Below are 16,869 nucleotides of genomic sequence, written 5' to 3'. Positions count from 1 at the left end.
GGAAGTGATGCCTTTCAGGTGACATCAATATAACGTGACTTCCTTATCAGGAATAGGTGGGTAGTGGGGATGGCTGGATAGTTAGCAAGATGGCAAAAAGGCAGAAAGTGGCCTTTGCTGTAGGAGACAACTGTTCGCCTCCCACTTCCAACCAAGCGTCTTTCAAATGGCTCAGGTGTGTTTCTCCCTGCAAGAAGCAGGGTATTTCACTGGTATTTACACCATGAGTTGCTGTGGCTTGGGTGTCCAAACCATGATCTTTCCCTAACCCTAACCAAGTGATTTTTGTGCCTAAACCTAACTCCCCATCCATCCTCTAAAGGGTGCTGAAAACACTCATGTAGGTCGTTTTAAGAGTTATTGTAAATTGATCTATTCTGTTGTTTCGGTATGAAGATGTGTTGATCTGTTACAGTATATCACTGATCTGCATTTTATCAGCACCTTGGTTGTTACATTCTTTGAAAAACTGCACACTTAACCAATCCCATAAATGGTAAATCGAGCAACAAACTCTATGTATTAAAGGATAAGGCTGCCTCATTGTTCCATATTCTATTTTTCTTGATGTCAACAAATCCCATAAAAAGACCAAAACCAGCGATGTGTTTGTAATAGCTCAGTAAAACAAGGTTTAGACCCATGAAGCAAGACTCAAAGGCAGGGCAGTTGCATTAAAAGCAAAGTTTACTTGATTATTAAGGCTGGCAAAAGTTGGCAACAGGTAAGTGTTCAAATTGGTAAACAAGCCCAAAGGGCTATTGATGAGCAGTTGGTGTCCAAAAAGGCAGGTAGTGGTTAGCAAGATTAACCATCAAAACCCACAGGAAGCAAACAATTCACACATCATCACCTCCGCCACTTATCACACATTGCTGTGAGGGTGTCAGTGCTTGCAAGCTAGTGAGTAGCTTTTGGCAAATCACCATGCAGTTTGCACACAGATTTGGCTGGTTATTGGCATAAAGTTAAAAAAGTTTCAACTTTATGCAAATTAGGTTTTTGCACTGCTGGTCAGTCCTGCTCTGCTTTGAATCCCACAATGCCTTGCAATGCAAATCACTTTTTTAAGGGTTTTATGAATAGTTTGGAACATTGATCTCAACCTGTGGAGCTGCATCTGATCATGCAGTTGAAAAAAACATGAGAAATACCAAAACTGACAATAGAAATGATACTTCTGATACATTTTTGCAGTATTGGTACACATTTCCTCCATACATTGGAGATCCAAGTACTATATTTTCCATGGAAGGTTTTTAAGAGTACTAAACTGATTTAGTATTGCACTGCTATAACATTGTTTGAGTCACCATGGACAGTTTAAAAAAATCAAGATCAAAATATTCTTTTTCATCTAGAGTGGGCTACAGAGGTCTGGTAACCTCACTTCATTCTAACTCCACACCCCTAGATTTTTTCAATTTTCAAACTTGTAGTCTTCAGCCCCAAATGAAGCTTTGGCAAAAATTCAAAAAGAAAGACCTCCTCTTCCCTCACATTCTGCCTTTATTTCAGTACAGGTCAGCTATTTTCTTCTGTTCTGTTCCCTCCGTAACGTCCAGTTTCCCACACTGTCAGAATCTCTTCATTCACAATTCCAACATCACTATACCTGACCAATGATCTGTCTGCCCAACACCTGGAAACACAGTTTGATGTGTAAAATCGATGTTACCCTTTAAATTTGCTTTTTACATATGTATCAGCAGGAGAGTATATCAGCTCAGCCCTGCTTACCACACACACAACCACTCCTCCAATTACCACACACACACACACACACACACACACACACACACACACATATCTATACAGACACATGGACGATCCTGTCCAGCTCTGCTTTACCTGGCTCATACTCCACCATTAGCCCTGCTTACCACACACTAACTTTGGTGTCTTATCAAACACACACACAGGCTTGTAAACATGGATACAAGCAAGCATGGATGCAGTCATCTCCATGGTCTGATGGATATATGGACACACACACATAAACGACAGAGTTGCTTTCATATGCACTTGCACACACACTTTCTCTCACCTACTCACCTCCATGTATATTCATGATGGGAACTCAAAATGAATGCTCTTATTATTATATAAAATAGATTATTGCTTATACTGATGGTTTTCCCACCATTTAATTTCAGAGTACATCACTGTTTAGTGCTTGAGAGAGATGAGAGGGATTTCTGGAATGCAGAACAGAGAAAAAAAACCTGACATTTCTCCACACTGCAAGCCTTCAAGTCTGCAGCATCACTGCCACTCCACTGCTGAAACGACATCAGCAAAGGGCAGCAGCAGTGTAAGTGCACAGCTCCAGGACCTCATATTTTTGTTGAACTCTCTTATCCTTCAAATCAGGTCAGAGCCCATTGTTATTACTATTGGAGTGCCATTTTAAGTCTTTTGGCTCATATTCTTAACTATAGCATTACAGCATAACATAGAGTGGGCCTTACAGAAGAAAGTGTAAATTCCAAGATCACCAACATTAGGCTACAAAAAATCAATAGCTGGGACAACAGCTTCAGGGCTTTTTAAATATCTGTCTGATCAAGAAACAATCATGGAAGAGGTGGTGCCAGAGAAAGAAACAGTATAAGATCTGGTGAGATAACAGAGATTTGTTTTTCACAGTAAATCATCGATATAAAGAGCTAAAGTCAGATCATTTGTTTCTTTCTAAGCCTTTGAACCCACTTCAGAAATCAAAAGTGTTGTATTCAAGTGTTGGGCCAAATGCAGTGCTGAAAACAGCCTGTCCATGGGTCAACAAGAGTTTCACTTTAGAGAGAAGCAGCGGCAGTATCAGTGTTGAAGTACACACACCCACACACAAACACATTTTGAAGTAATATTATGGTATGCAAGACTTGCCATACAAAAATGAACCATAGAAATTCAGCAATACATTTATGAAGGCCACAGTTTTCACAACTCAAGTACAGTATTAACAACATACTTACAATCTTTTGGAATATTACAGGCTGTTACACTGAGTAATGAGTTTATTACAGTAAATACACCTGTACAATATAATACAATTCAATCCAGTTTATAATTTTCTTTATAGTTCAGTCAATGTTAGGATCAAAATGCAACCTCACCGCTAGATGCCACTAAATCCTACACACTGCACCTGTTGTGGAAGTCATGTGGTGGGTGAAAGAAAGCAGATTGTGTTGTGCATCGCATGATGTTATTATTGATAGAGGTAAGTGTGCTTACAAGTAAAGGACAGAATTTATATGTATCTAGGTTATATTTGCATATTGTATTTATATTTTCTTTTGCTAACATTTTTACACAGCTAACAGCCATATTTAGCATTATGAAAATTAGTTAGCTAGGGTGTTTGTGAATGTCATTGTCATTAACTTAAAATTTTGACACAACGCTAGACCAGTAACATTTGGTTTTGAACAAGATAACGTGCAGGAAATAACATAAAATATGAATAGAAAAATCAGGAGCACACATTCAATACTATAGTTTTGGCAGCGTTATTTTATTCTATATGTCTCTAAACATAGCACAAAAAGTAAGGAAATTTGTGTTTGGTAGATTATTTCTTTGTTGTAACAATGCTTCTTGGCAATAAATTGTATACTGTTGGATAGCCTGTTTATTTCCCTTTTAAATGGTGCCACATTTGTAAGGAACATGCATTTGTGGGATGAGCAGCAGAGCTGAGTATGTGGGTTGCGCCCATGAAAAATTTGCCAAATCTTCTCTGCCAATGCCAAACAGCTTATTCTGCCATTGACATTGTTTGGTGTTTCGTGGATTGGATGATTGAAGTTTGAAGAAACAAGACATATTGGCAATTTAACAATTTATTCATTTAACAAACAGGAGCCTCAGTAGCGTGTGGAAGAACCAGACACAGCAACAACAGCCTGGCACCTCCTCCTCATGCTGGTCACCAGCCTGGTCACACAATGCTGTGGGATGGCATCCCATTCTTCAACCAGCATTTGTCACAAGTCAGCCAATGTGGTTGTGTTGGTCACTCTGGCACGAACAGCACGCCCAAGCTGATCCCACAAGTGTTCAGTGAGGTTGAGGTCAGGACTGCTGGCAGACCATTCCATCTTCTCCACTCCCAAATTCTGGAGGTAGTCTCTGATGAACCCCGCTCTGCAGAGGCGAGCATTGTCATCTTGGAGGATAGAGTTCGGTCCCAGACTGTGGAGATGTGGGATTGCCACTGGTTGCAGAATCTCATCTCGATATCTCTCTGCATTGAGATTGCCTCCAATGATGACAAGCCTCGTTTTTCCAGTGAGGGAGATGCCGCCCCACACCATCACACTGCCCCCACCAAAAGATGTTACTCTATTGGTGCAGCAATCAGCATAGCGTTCTCCGTGTCTTCTCCACACTTTGACCTTACGATCCAACTACTGTTACTGTGTGTGAATGTGTGAACTTTGTGAATGTGAAGTGTGAATGTTTCTATCAATCTAGCTTGTGAAACATTTGTTTTCTCTTGGCTCTTGTGTCCTCTTCTTATTTTGTGGTTGCCCTGCTGTAACTCTGCTCCTATCCTGCACATAATGTATCTCTCTATTTTTTCTTGCAGAGCAAATGCATGCTCTGAGTGTGCAGGACAGAGAAAATGTCAGTGTTCTACTTGCTGCCTCAGAGTCTTGCTGAGACTGTTCCCTGCCCAGTGCACTTTTAGTAACTCTGTTAGTTTGGCGTCTATCTTAATTTTGCCTCGTATGTATCTCTTCCTCTTTAGGAAAATATTCCAAGGGTTGTATATTATATATATGGGAGGAGAGTAATGGGTCCACCTTCGTCTCTCTGTCCAGCCAGCCATATATGTATGTCAAGACTCTCTCTCTCACACACACACAGATAATGTAGATAAATAAATAGATAGATAGATAGATAGATAGATAGATAGATAGGGTACTTTATTAATCCCCTTTGGAAAATTAGGGCATCACATCAGCATTGCAAGATAATAAGTGTAAATAGATCATATAGAGAAAATAAATAAAAAGCTGAAGAACAATAAGGGGAACATACTATATATATATATATGTATATGGAAATGTACCCAGTTGTAAACAGTGCAGTGCAACAATACAAACTAGAGATTATTAGAATGTACATACATGGTGCAGGTGTCAATAAGGAATTTATTGTATGTAGAGTATTTTATTGAAATTTTGCCAGAATGTACAGGTTCCTAGTGTAATTAAAATTGAGAAAGTACAGTTTATAAAGGGGTGAGCAAATGTCCATGTGGATTTGGATTATTTGAGATAAAAACCTGACTGCAATCATACCGTATTTGTTGGCTTAAATGCATTGTCACTATACAAATCTCTAGATGTTTTCAGCACTCTACCAAGGACTACTGCTTGAAACATTCTGACCTGCATACTTTCACTCAATCATAGCACATAATTGATGAATCTTATGTGAATGAAAGCACATTTCAATCGTCAATTGCCTTTTTCAGACCACACCATATGTAATGTTTTCTAGCCAACCTGAAGGTCCAAGAAGAGATCCAGTGAAGGCTGTCTGTGAGGGTATTCATCTGTTGAGCACTTCTTGGTCCGAGGGGCCGGTGCCATGGATTGGTATCAGAGTTGCTTCTGAAAAGTAAGTGTTTGCTAATCAATCTTGATCATCAAAATTTCACCTACACTGACTCTCACAATCAAAGCCAAAAATTGAAAATAAAAAAAATTTCTTCCCATCCACTGAGATACAGTGTGCTACATCTTTACTGTCTACAATGTCCAGACTGGCTCAGCTTGAGTGTCTTTATGTTCGAAGATGATTGGTCAGAGACCACAGAAATGACAAGTTGTCAGGGACACATAGTGTACATGTTAACACAGCCTCCATTACATGTAAGTGAAGTATTCACACAATATGTTGTGCACCTCTAATTGGATTTTATTCAGATTTACTGTGAAACCAATCTTGCTTAGGCGCCTCACAGTTTCTGACAGTATTTCTGCTGTCTCTTCTGCAGAGAGAGTAGCTTTGGCCAGGAGGTATCCTAAACCTGCAGTGAGCAGATGGAAGTGTTTACAGTTATTTGTCCTGAACACACAATAATCATTCCATAATGTCAGACCATATGTCTTTCCCATAATATGACCCCTTTAAGTGAACTTAACTGTTTTCTGTGTGTGTAATGTTCAGTTGCTCCAAGTATAGAATGAAGCTAATGAACTCTAACTCACTTGCTTCCACTTTGAGGCATCTCCTCGAGTCATCAGTACCATGGCTTGGTTAGCCATTTTGCCTTTAGCTGTGAGTCCATCTATCCTGTCCGATGCCTGATTTTAATCAAGATGTTTTTTGGTGGCCATCTCATCAAAAACTAATGAAACAGCAAGCTCAGATGGCTTCACTGTTTTGGTTTGCTGTGCCATCTGGTTCAGGATAGGATCAAGGAAACTTGGCTGTAAAACAGAGGAGCAGTAGTCTGTTAGTGGAATGGATTCACATATTAAAAATATCTGAAAGGAGGGAAGTCAATGCAGTGTGGACACATTTATAGATTTGTAATAGCAGAACAGAAACATGGTAATAGCATAGAAAGTCTAATATTACAATATGTTATTTAACTATATTATGAACTGCTGACACATCACTCTAGGTCTATAATTATGTCATGATCCATGAAATTATGAAACTATACTCTTACATGGAAATGGCCTACATTGGCATTTATGAACCACTGAAGTGTTGATGGGATGGAAGAATAAAATGCCTCTTCAATGTCCTGTAGGCATTCAGGCTGTGATGAAAATCTGCACACCCAACTGTTTGATCGATGTTGGGAATTTTTGGCCACAAGTTTTCACTTGATGAGTTAAAAATCTGCAGTCTCTGGAGGAAGACCTTTCAGGGCCTTTTCAGCTTTAAGCCTTGAGAGTATAAACAAAGGTATTATTTTTAAGGAAGAGTGGAAGTTAAGACAAACAAAAATATAAAAAAAAAAACAATGTTACATCTCGGCTCTATTGTAAGGACTGCCTGCTTTGCTTTATGGTCTTTGTTTTGAGCTTGCAGTCCATTTTTCAGTCTTTTTCCTATGTAATTATATTTTTTCTAAATTCTACAACAATGAAGATTCCATCATCACTGATAATGTTTTGTTTGATCAGTTTGAATGCTTTTTAAAACCTTATATGTTGCTATGTTGCATAAACTAATTTTATTAAAATTATTAATATGTATGTCCAAGCATCCAAGTATAATTAACATATTCTCTGCCCTCAAAAGCAAATGATTGGACACCACTGACTTAGAATATACATGTCCTTACAGGCCTTGGTCCATCAAACCCATAGCGGCCTGGGAGAGCAGCTGCAAAGGCAGGTCCAGCCAACTGACAAGTACGTTCTCCTTTTATTTTTATTGTGAAGTAATACAAAACACACAGGTCAACTTGTATCAGGTATGTTATGCTGAATGGGCAGATATCTTCAGCTCTACAAAAGTTTGTGTATGTGTTTCTTCAGCTTCTAAACGCCTCATAATGAGGAGGTAACAACTGCTGATCTCCAGGCAATAAAGGATATGGAACCGGATTGGAGCTTCCACCAAGTCCGAAGTAAGTGTAATGTTCTGGTGTTAATTTTTGGGGTAATATGTCCTTAAATTGGTTGTAATTTTAACAATAATATGGAATTAGATGAGTGTTCATTTGACACAGACAGGTAAAGATGACAACACACTGACCTTCATCTAATATTACCAAACTAAATTTTAAATACCAACTAAAATTGGAATGGCAGCAAGCTACCAGATAAATCACTATACAGTACATTAGCCTACATATTCCAAAGAAATACTAAGGCATGTAAGAAGTTTTTTCTTCTTGTGCACAATTTGGAAATATCTGTTTTTATCTCTAGTGAAAAGGCAGCAGTTTCTGTACATACAAAATATTCCTGCTTTTTTCCTGCAATGCTACTATTCACAATTCTGGCAAGACAGTTATATTCCTCAGTTGCATTTTCCTGGAAATTAACTACCGGAGTCAGTGCAGTTTGAAAACATAGCAAGTTAATGGTCTCAGAAGATCATTATTATTATTTCCACGTCTGTCCAATTCCACATTTCTGTCAAGAAAATAAAGCTACAGTCCATTTTATAGTTGTTTGTATATCCCTCCTGAGAACAGAGCTCGTGCCAAGCAGTGCTATGTGCTATGTGAATGTGCTGTGCTACATTCTTTTTTTACGTTTCCACACACAAACTTTGTGCTCTATGTGCTCCCCTTCATATCCAAACTGCCAACCAGGAAGTGGGAGGCTCCAAAGGGCTTTATGATAGGGGGGACCCAGACTGTACCAGGTGGGTTGGAGTACACACATTCATTGTTTTGTCGGACTGGTCTTTTAAAGTACCCCAAACAATGCATTTGTCAATGTTTCCTATGTTAGGATATTTTGAATAACATGTAAACCCTGTCCGTGTTGTTTTGAATTAGAAAGTTTATTCAGATTACTTAATTGATTGTGATCTAACTTTGGTTTGTCTGGAGAGGAGATGGTCCTTGTATAAAAGGCAGGGATAGAAACTCCTCAAGGTGTGTGCAGAACTGCTGCAAACAGCATGTGCTGGCTGCCCCTAGCCATGGGCCTAGTTTAGGTTTTCTTTTGGTTACTGATGAGTTTCCTTATGGTTTTTGGACACGTTTTTAAACGTTTTTTTTGTTTGTTTTTTTCATTTTTATAAATAGTTTTTCACCACCTTATACCAAAACCAGCTTGAACTGCTCTTGTTTATCTGTTGTTTTAGCATACACCAGGTGAAGATTACTCTTGCCTCCACTCGGCCAATCCTCACAGAGGTCATCCTTGATCAGAAGTATACTCTATTCTTCTCCCCCTCTTTCAGACTCCTTCATTTTGATGTGTGATGATATAACTAAAATGTACTGGAACATAAGAAAAAAGCTGGTCAAGAGCAGACACACATGCACACACACACAAACAAGCGTAGAGATATATGATATATTCCAGTTACAAGCGACAGCAGCATCTTTCTCAGGTCGACACATTTGGTTGAGGACAAACAAATATACAGACCGGTCACACGCACCACATTGTCAGTGCTACAACACAAAAGTGGATTCTGAGTCATTTGCAGATGCAGCCCTTGCACAGATTGAAATAAAGAAGTTAGATAAAAGTCAGACTGTAGAAGTTAAACTATCACTGTAAAGTTGATCAGTTGAGAAGCCTCCTCCCTGGTCCTGCTAAATGTTTCTGTGCAGATGCTCCAGAAGATTAGTGATTTATGATCTGCTGCTGAATTAAAATCCCTCTTTTCCCTCATGTGTCCTGTAGTGATGCTGTGGTCATCCTGCTCCCTGCTCGCTGTGCAGCTGCTCCCTGCAGATCCTCTCATCTCAACTCAGGACATTCCCACAGCTCTCCTCTGCAACAAACACTGCATTTACACCTGTCTGTCTGAACATGTTTCAGTACAAGTTTGTCTATCATTTAGCCAGTAACCAATGTATTGTAGTTACGCATAGCTGCAAACATGACCCATCCTTTGTCCTTTATACTTCATTTAATGAGGCAGTTACTGAAAACAGTTGCTACAGCCTCTGTAAGACACTTCAGTCCAAATGTCAGATTTGTCTGAATTTTCTCAGTTGAAACTACAGTGTTAGGCAGATACAGCCTTTTATTTCGTACAGGTTTTTACCCAATAAAAAAAACAAAAAACAAATGGAATGATGCCTCCAGTCTCACGCCTTTTCTTTCATCCTGTTCTGAGCCTACTTCAAATGCAGCTGTCTTAAGCCTCTTTTATACAGAGGATCCGCATTATAGTCGCAAAGAGGATCCACCTTTGATTCTTTACCCTCAACCATACAAAGCTGGCATAAAGCCGCCTCCGTGTGTGCTTTTACATAGCATGCCGGCACTCCGGATTCAGAGGCGTGACGTGTAAGACAGATATCAAACTGATCAGACCTGTAAACTCTGCCATGAGGGAGTACAAAGACGTTACTAGGACGAGGGGAGGACATTTCTCTTTGTTTGAAAACATTAAAAGTAAAATTAAACTTTGCTGTCGGCCTCCAGACTAATTTTAAAAAGACGAGAGAAAAAGACAGAGAGAAAGAGAGAGCAGCTGAGGTCAAGTGAGCTAGAGGGTGAATGAAGAGAGGGAGTGCTGGTAGTGAGGAAGCCAATGAATCGGTTTATTTTCTGATTTTTTTCACAGAGGTTATGTTCTAAAGCACAAACACGCTCTGGTCTGAATACGGGCTAACGAAACAGCGTCAGCTCCCTGTCCCACCGTGCCAGCAGTCCCTTTTACACACACAGTCGATCCGGCTCTGTGACTACCTCTGTAGCTGGCTTGTTGGCAGAGCAACTCTAGAAATTAGCCTGAGGCTAATTTTGGCACAACAGCACTGTTTGGACCAAACTGTAACACATTTGTATTGTTTTCACACAAAACAGATTTAGTGACTACAGCCTTCAAATTTCCTAAAAACTTTTCTCCTCAGGTACAAAAAAGCAAAAAAAACAAAAACTCGTGGATCTGGTGCACATTTTACATAAGTTTACATCCCCCCTTCAGAGCTCTTCAGTTTATGTTCAAACACTAACACACAAACTAACCATCAGGGGGAGAGAGAGAAATATACACAAATCTATTGTATTGCAATGTATCCTACGCATGCTCCTCAGAATAATCTCAGTCAGCGGTTCCTCAGGCAGCAGCACTGCATCTCTCCTTCTCTTCTTGCAGCGTGCGTACACAGACAGGAGTGAGAGTAAGTTACTGTGGTTACAGGGAAGCTCTGTCGCTCTGAAACTTTCTTGCAATTCCCAATAATAGGTTTCTATTTTTTATGTATTTTTCCAAGTTTGCTCCCCCATTTTAAAACATAACCAGTCACCCATGCATTGACATGTGTCAGATGATGGTGATGCTGTCATCATATTTATATAATTATCAATCTACACATTTGTGAATATTTTTTCTGTGACTTCAAATTCAGCTCACGTGTGAATATTTTATACAAGTGAAAATTGAACATGAGTCCAGATTTTTGTTGTGCAAGTTCTCACATCAAGTCTACAAGCAGTTGCATTTTGCAACATATTTACCTTTGTAGCTGAAGTGTTGAGGTGTACACGGAAGAATTCAGTTTTCAGATGTGACAACACAGAAAACATAGCGTGAGCAGCACGTTAGCAGAGCAGCAGCAGTAGCGAGTGAAGGTCACCAGCGTTGTGGAAGCGCTCAGAGCCCAACACACAATCACTGTAGTTATGTACACATATTATGGAGGCACACTTGAAGCATAAAAATACATTTCAGGTTGCATTAACATGCACACACACTTTCACCCTCTCATTGTCTTCTGTGCAAAATGAATTACTTTGATCTCCTAGATACTCTTTTGTAACTCTTGCATCTTTGTTCTGGGTTACACTCTCTCGCTCTTTCTGTCTCCCCAACAAACACACACAAACTTGCGTGCAGTGAAAGGGTCAGACATGTTGAGAAGCAGAGAGAGGATATGTCACCAGGGAGTACACCATTTCATAAAACATAGGAGTGAAAACAGACATGTGGTCACAGCAGGTCAACATCCTGCCTCCTGCATTACAGCGTTGCCACTTACTAATATGTATGTACTATTATTTTGTCATTATCATAACATTTACCATATTTTGGCAGGTGAAATATAGCAGATTCTGTGTCAGGTTGTTTTTTTTATTTACCTTTCTGCACAGATGAAAGGAAGCTGGTGTGATCTGGTACTGCAGGCCACCAGAACTATATCTACATTAAGTCAGTTAAATTCTAAAATGTCGTCTTTGAGCAAAAACAACATGCGTCCACAGCAGGAGTTTCAGCTTGTTTCTGCAAACACTTTGGTCCACATTAAAACGCCAAAATGAATAATTCTCCTACTGGGCATGTGCAGAGGACAGACCATGAAGAAGAAACTGTATACTGTTTCCGTTTCCACAGTGGCTTTTATTAACAACAATTTCAGTGAGATAAAGATGGTCAAGAGCCACGTTTAACTCTAAAGAAGCTATCAAAGTTGACAATAAAAAGAAAAACACTCGCATGAAGCCGTCCGCCATTGTTGTTATTGCTGTATTTCTTCTTCTTTCTCTTCCAGTGAAATGTCACTCTACTGGCACCATCTGTTTTGTCAGCGATATGACAGTGTTTCTACAAAGCTCAGTTTTCACAATACAACACCAAGCCATCGTTTTCAGATTTACACACTCTGGAGGCTGTTTTGGAAAAGCTCATTTTTCAGGGAAGAAAAAGCTGTTTTAGTCTGAATGGAGGGCCTAAACGGAGCGAAAAAGATGTGTTTATGAATTTAGCCAGCTGTGGACATGTTCCCAAGACTAGACCTCTGTAGTGAGCAGTGACAGCTCCAGCAGTACAGTTAGTTACATGGGTCACAATTATTTCCCTGTATAGAGACATCTTGCTGTCCAGCTGTCACATCTTTAACTGTTACCAAGGTTGACTATTGGACTGTAGCAGTTTCCTTAAAATCTGTGACTTAGGTCTGCAGGTCAAACATACAGTTACAGAAGAAAGAAAGGCATGGACAGTTTATGGAAAATAACAGGAAAAGTAAGGAAAGAGGGTGTTCAAGGAGGGATGTATGTAATGTAATGAATTTATTTGGTCAGTCAGCAACAATACAAACATCCAAGCACCCAATTATCCTTCAAACCCAGACTGAGATTCTGTTAATGCTTAAAAAACTTGAGCACATTATGATGTGCACATTATGATGTGCTTAAGAGGCTGTTTACATTGACATATTTTTCTTGTGAGGGCTATGTAATACTTACAGAGCAATATTTGTGTCTTTACATCCCTGGGTTCTACAGTATTCCTTGAAGGCTTCTTTTAAGCAGAGGGGAAGCCTCGTTGCATGTACCAAAAGTAAAAGTACTAGAGGTAAAAATATTTCTTAACAAACATGTATCAAGTGAGATTTCACGTTTGCCAGAGCTTCAAAGGAACAGTAACAGTGATCAGTATTCCCCTGCATGTTTCTGTTACCAGCTGAAAAGAGGTAGAGACAGAGAAATGCTGAGAAAGTGGGAGAGCAATTCATTCATACTATATAGTTAATATTTTGAATCTGTTAGCAAACAGTTCCCTATTTACACATCCAGTAGACATGGAGAATCATTAGTCTTCATTTGGAGTTGTGTTTCTAACCACTTGATGAATTTGAGCACAATATTCTCTCTATTTTAGTTCTGTCTTGGTCTGAACCTTCTCATGAGAAAAATATCTGGCTCTGTACAGTAGTTGCTAAATGCTCCACTGTGTTCACCACCTAGTCTCTACCTCTGTCTTTCTGCTGTGCTGAGCAGGTAGGTTACAGTGGGTTTATCAAAGCTTTTTCCCTGAAAACAGCTGCCTCCTGCTGGAAACCACAATGATGAGAGTGAGACTGAACCAAAACAGCAAAGTTGCATGCCATAAAACCAGAATAATGAGCTGAAAGAAGCTAAAATGATCATTAGAGCTGAGGGGAATGACTGGTGATAACTCTGTGACTTCAACACTTCATGTGACCCTTTTCACATTATGCATTAATTAATTATGCATTCATTATCTTTTTTTCATTTCATCCTTTGTTAATATAAAATATTAATCAGAGCTGTTTCAACTAAGGCAGAAAATTATTGCTTCTCACTAAAATATACTGTATGCTGATCCTGCTGCGACCATGGCCGGATCAACCTCCTATGGGGCCCTGAGGCAAAAGTTTATTGTTGGGCCCCTACTGACCAACTAACCAACTGACTCACCTGAGAACCTCATGGGAACTACAGACAATGAAAGCGCAAAAGATGAGAGTCAGCGTGAAATGTTAAATCTAAGGTACAGCATGGAGGCTCATATAACCTCGCTGGAGACATCCAACGAGTTACGCCGAGGACACACTGGATGCGTTAGCAGCACGTGTGCGTCGCAGAACCTCTTGCTTTTCATTCCTGTGCCCACGTTAACGGGTTAGAGCAGCCACACAGCCCACGCGAGACGCGCGTCTCACACGAGGTTGCTGCGTCGCGTCATCTAGAGTCAAGGTCTCACCTATTTTCTCTGCGTGACGCGCAGTTCCCAGCAGAAATAGACAGGGAACACGATAGAAAGATAGGGCTGCCAGTGGCAGAAGTGCTGCAGCAGACATGCTTCCTGTGTGGACGCTGCAAGCGTGCGAGATGCAGCAGTTCAGCGACGCACATGCACTGCTGAGGTTCATGCATCCAGTGTGTCCCTGGCGTTACTCCAAAAGGAGAACAAGGATGTGAGAGAAAAGGCTGAATGTTTGGAGACCCACTGCCAAAAGTTCAATCTACGGGTATTTGGACTGGCCCAAGATGTTGAAAAGGGAAATCCCACCAATTTCATGGCAACTTTCTTCAAAGATGTATTCAAGGATAAAAACCTCCCGTGTGAGCCTGAAGCAACTAAATTGGTGGCCAGAGCAATGACAAAGATATTTGGCCAAGGAAACAATTTTAAAAATAGCAAAGCAGGAGGGAGTGATGAACTTTTTAGGAATGAAGGTGAGGATCTTTCCAGATCTGACAGCGGAGGCAGCCAAAAAAAGAGCCCAAAAAAGGCTGCAGAGACTTATTTCAGCAAGGTGATCAAATCCACTCTACCAGTGTGATAAGGTGGATACTGAAAAAGGGACTTGCCAATATCAAAATGGAGAAGACAAGGAAAGAATGACTATTAACTAGAACGGAACTAGTTTTGGGAGTTGTGAGAGATTTAAATAGTAGTTATCATTTGATGTATTTCTTGTATATATTATATATGTTACAATGTTGTTTTCAAACTAAGGGGTGAATGTTTGTTCTCATTTCAAAGTGACAGTAATGTCACTGTGACACTGTGGTATAAGAAATCCTTCTCCTAGACTAGTTGAACTTTTTTACTTGTGTCTGAGGGTTGTTTGCTGACCTCTGGGGTTAGCCAGAGATATCTTTACCTTAAGCCTATTGTCTTAGAAACTGTGTGGATCATGAGGTACCTAGACAAGATAAATTTGAATGATGTCCTTGTTTGAAGTCCATCAGTCCAGACCATTAGGTCTCTGTGAGATCATCCTATGACCATACTAGTTTATAAGAAGGTGTAACAGTTTGTGGAAGTGTCCATTTAGGGACCTGACTTTTATTTACTTTGCTTCTGGAGAGGTATAAAGCTGTCTGGTTTGTGTTTGTGTGCAATCTTTAGATAAAGGGCCGGCTGAACAACATGCTTTCTCTTCAAAAGTACAAGATAATTGTATTTTTGTTTTGTGTTTTTGTATTTGGACATTTGTATAAGTGTTATTGATTGTGTGATAAATAGTACAGTGTCTACAGTTGATTCAACAAGTAACAATGTTCAATACGTTCTTTATGGGTCCGTGTGGTTCTTGAGCAACAATGCAAAATTTCCATGACAGGGTAAAGTGTGAATTTATTATTTAAACGTAAACTTAATCTGATTTGTTGTTTCAGTTATATTATTTATTTTAATTTTGATACATCTTTAGAATTTCAAAATGCATAGGCTAATCTCTAGGAGAGACCTAGTGTCTAGATTAAAGTAGACAGTTTTGCTTTGTTTTAGAAAGGGCTCATTATTGAATGAGACATAGGTCTAACAATTAGATATAATTTATAGACATATTGTGTTGAAATTAAATATTAAAATAAATTATTTCAATATGTATAAACTTGAGAATAAGCTGTGTTCAGGTGAATTAGAATATGTTTTCTTTAGGGAGGGCTGATTGGGACATAATTAATTCATTAATTGAATAATTGATTAGGATGAGATAGAGAAATAGAGTCAGTGTCCTTAAGGTTTTATGTTTCACTTTTTACTCTTCTGATTTTTCCAACTGTTCCTTTACTTATTTATTTGTGCATGCTTATGGGATAGTATTGTTATGTTATCTGTACTTTTTTTTGCTGTTACCATGTTGTTATTTTATTTTATTTAAGTTCATTTTGATAGCTCTGGTTGTTTTTAAATGTGCTTTATAAATAAAGTTGATTTGAAATAGCAGAATTATTTATTAAAAGAAAAGGAATTACATAAGATTGTCAACATGGAGGTCAGCTTACTCAGGCTTTCAGACATGAACATTTGGTGTGACAATGTGAGTGACTGTGTTTGTATGTCTTTGATGTACATGTGGCTGTCTGTATGTTTATGTCTGACTGTGTATGAATAAATGTTGTTGTGATAGCTGCAATGTTGATTGGCCATTAGATGAAGAGCAAAGTAATCAATACAAATTAACCTGATCACCGAGATCTTCAATACTGTACCACTCTAAATACGTGAAGCCAACATGCAATCTAAATAATGGCCAAGCTACTCCGCCAATGAGCCGGCCAAGTTTCAAGGGGAGAGAGAGATCAAGTTGACAATATCGAGAGATCCTCTTCCTGATGACAGCCCTCCTATTAGCTGGTGATATCCAACTAAACCCAGGGTCTAACCTGATCACTGGCGGTGAACTCCTATCCTCTCTGGGCACGCTGGACTCCCACTCCGCTCTGACCGCGTCCACAAACAAAATTAACAGCCAGGCAACATGCTGCGGGAGATGCCTGCAGTCACGAGGAAGCAACAGTGGTGGGTGGAGGGCCTTTGCTGTTCCATCCTCACTGGGGAGTGCTCTTGGCGTGGCGCTATCCTCCTACTTTCTGTATATTGAACTCTCACTCACGTTCCAACTGTGCCAGCAGCCGCAAGTGAAACTTCTCTCCAGGCGGCATTGCGAGGACACTAATGTCCATGAACAGTCAACAGTGGTGAGTA

At 39.6% G+C, this 16,869-nt stretch overlaps 1 long non-coding RNA gene across 2 annotated transcripts; it reads left to right on the top strand.

Annotated features, from left to right (window-relative positions):
• The first annotated feature begins 4,474 nt into the window (after positions 1-4,474).
• On the top strand, positions 4,475-9,697 carry LOC137188962 (uncharacterized). 2 transcript variants are annotated; one of them, XR_010929563.1, is made up of 5 exons: positions 4,475-5,637; positions 7,324-7,391; positions 7,518-7,609; positions 8,303-8,355; positions 9,354-9,697. It is a non-coding gene; the product is annotated as an uncharacterized lncRNA (long non-coding RNA). The 2 variants fall into 2 exon arrangements; XR_010929562.1 differs by having other exon boundaries at positions 7,518-8,355.
• The last annotated feature ends 7,172 nt before the right edge of the window (positions 9,698-16,869 follow it).

The sequence above is a fragment of the Thunnus thynnus genome, chromosome 9, assembly GCF_963924715.1.
Source record: "Thunnus thynnus chromosome 9, fThuThy2.1, whole genome shotgun sequence".
In the NCBI taxonomy this organism is placed as follows: Eukaryota; Metazoa; Chordata; class Actinopteri; order Scombriformes; family Scombridae; genus Thunnus; species Thunnus thynnus.
This window is presented reverse-complemented; position numbering and strand designations above follow the sequence as displayed.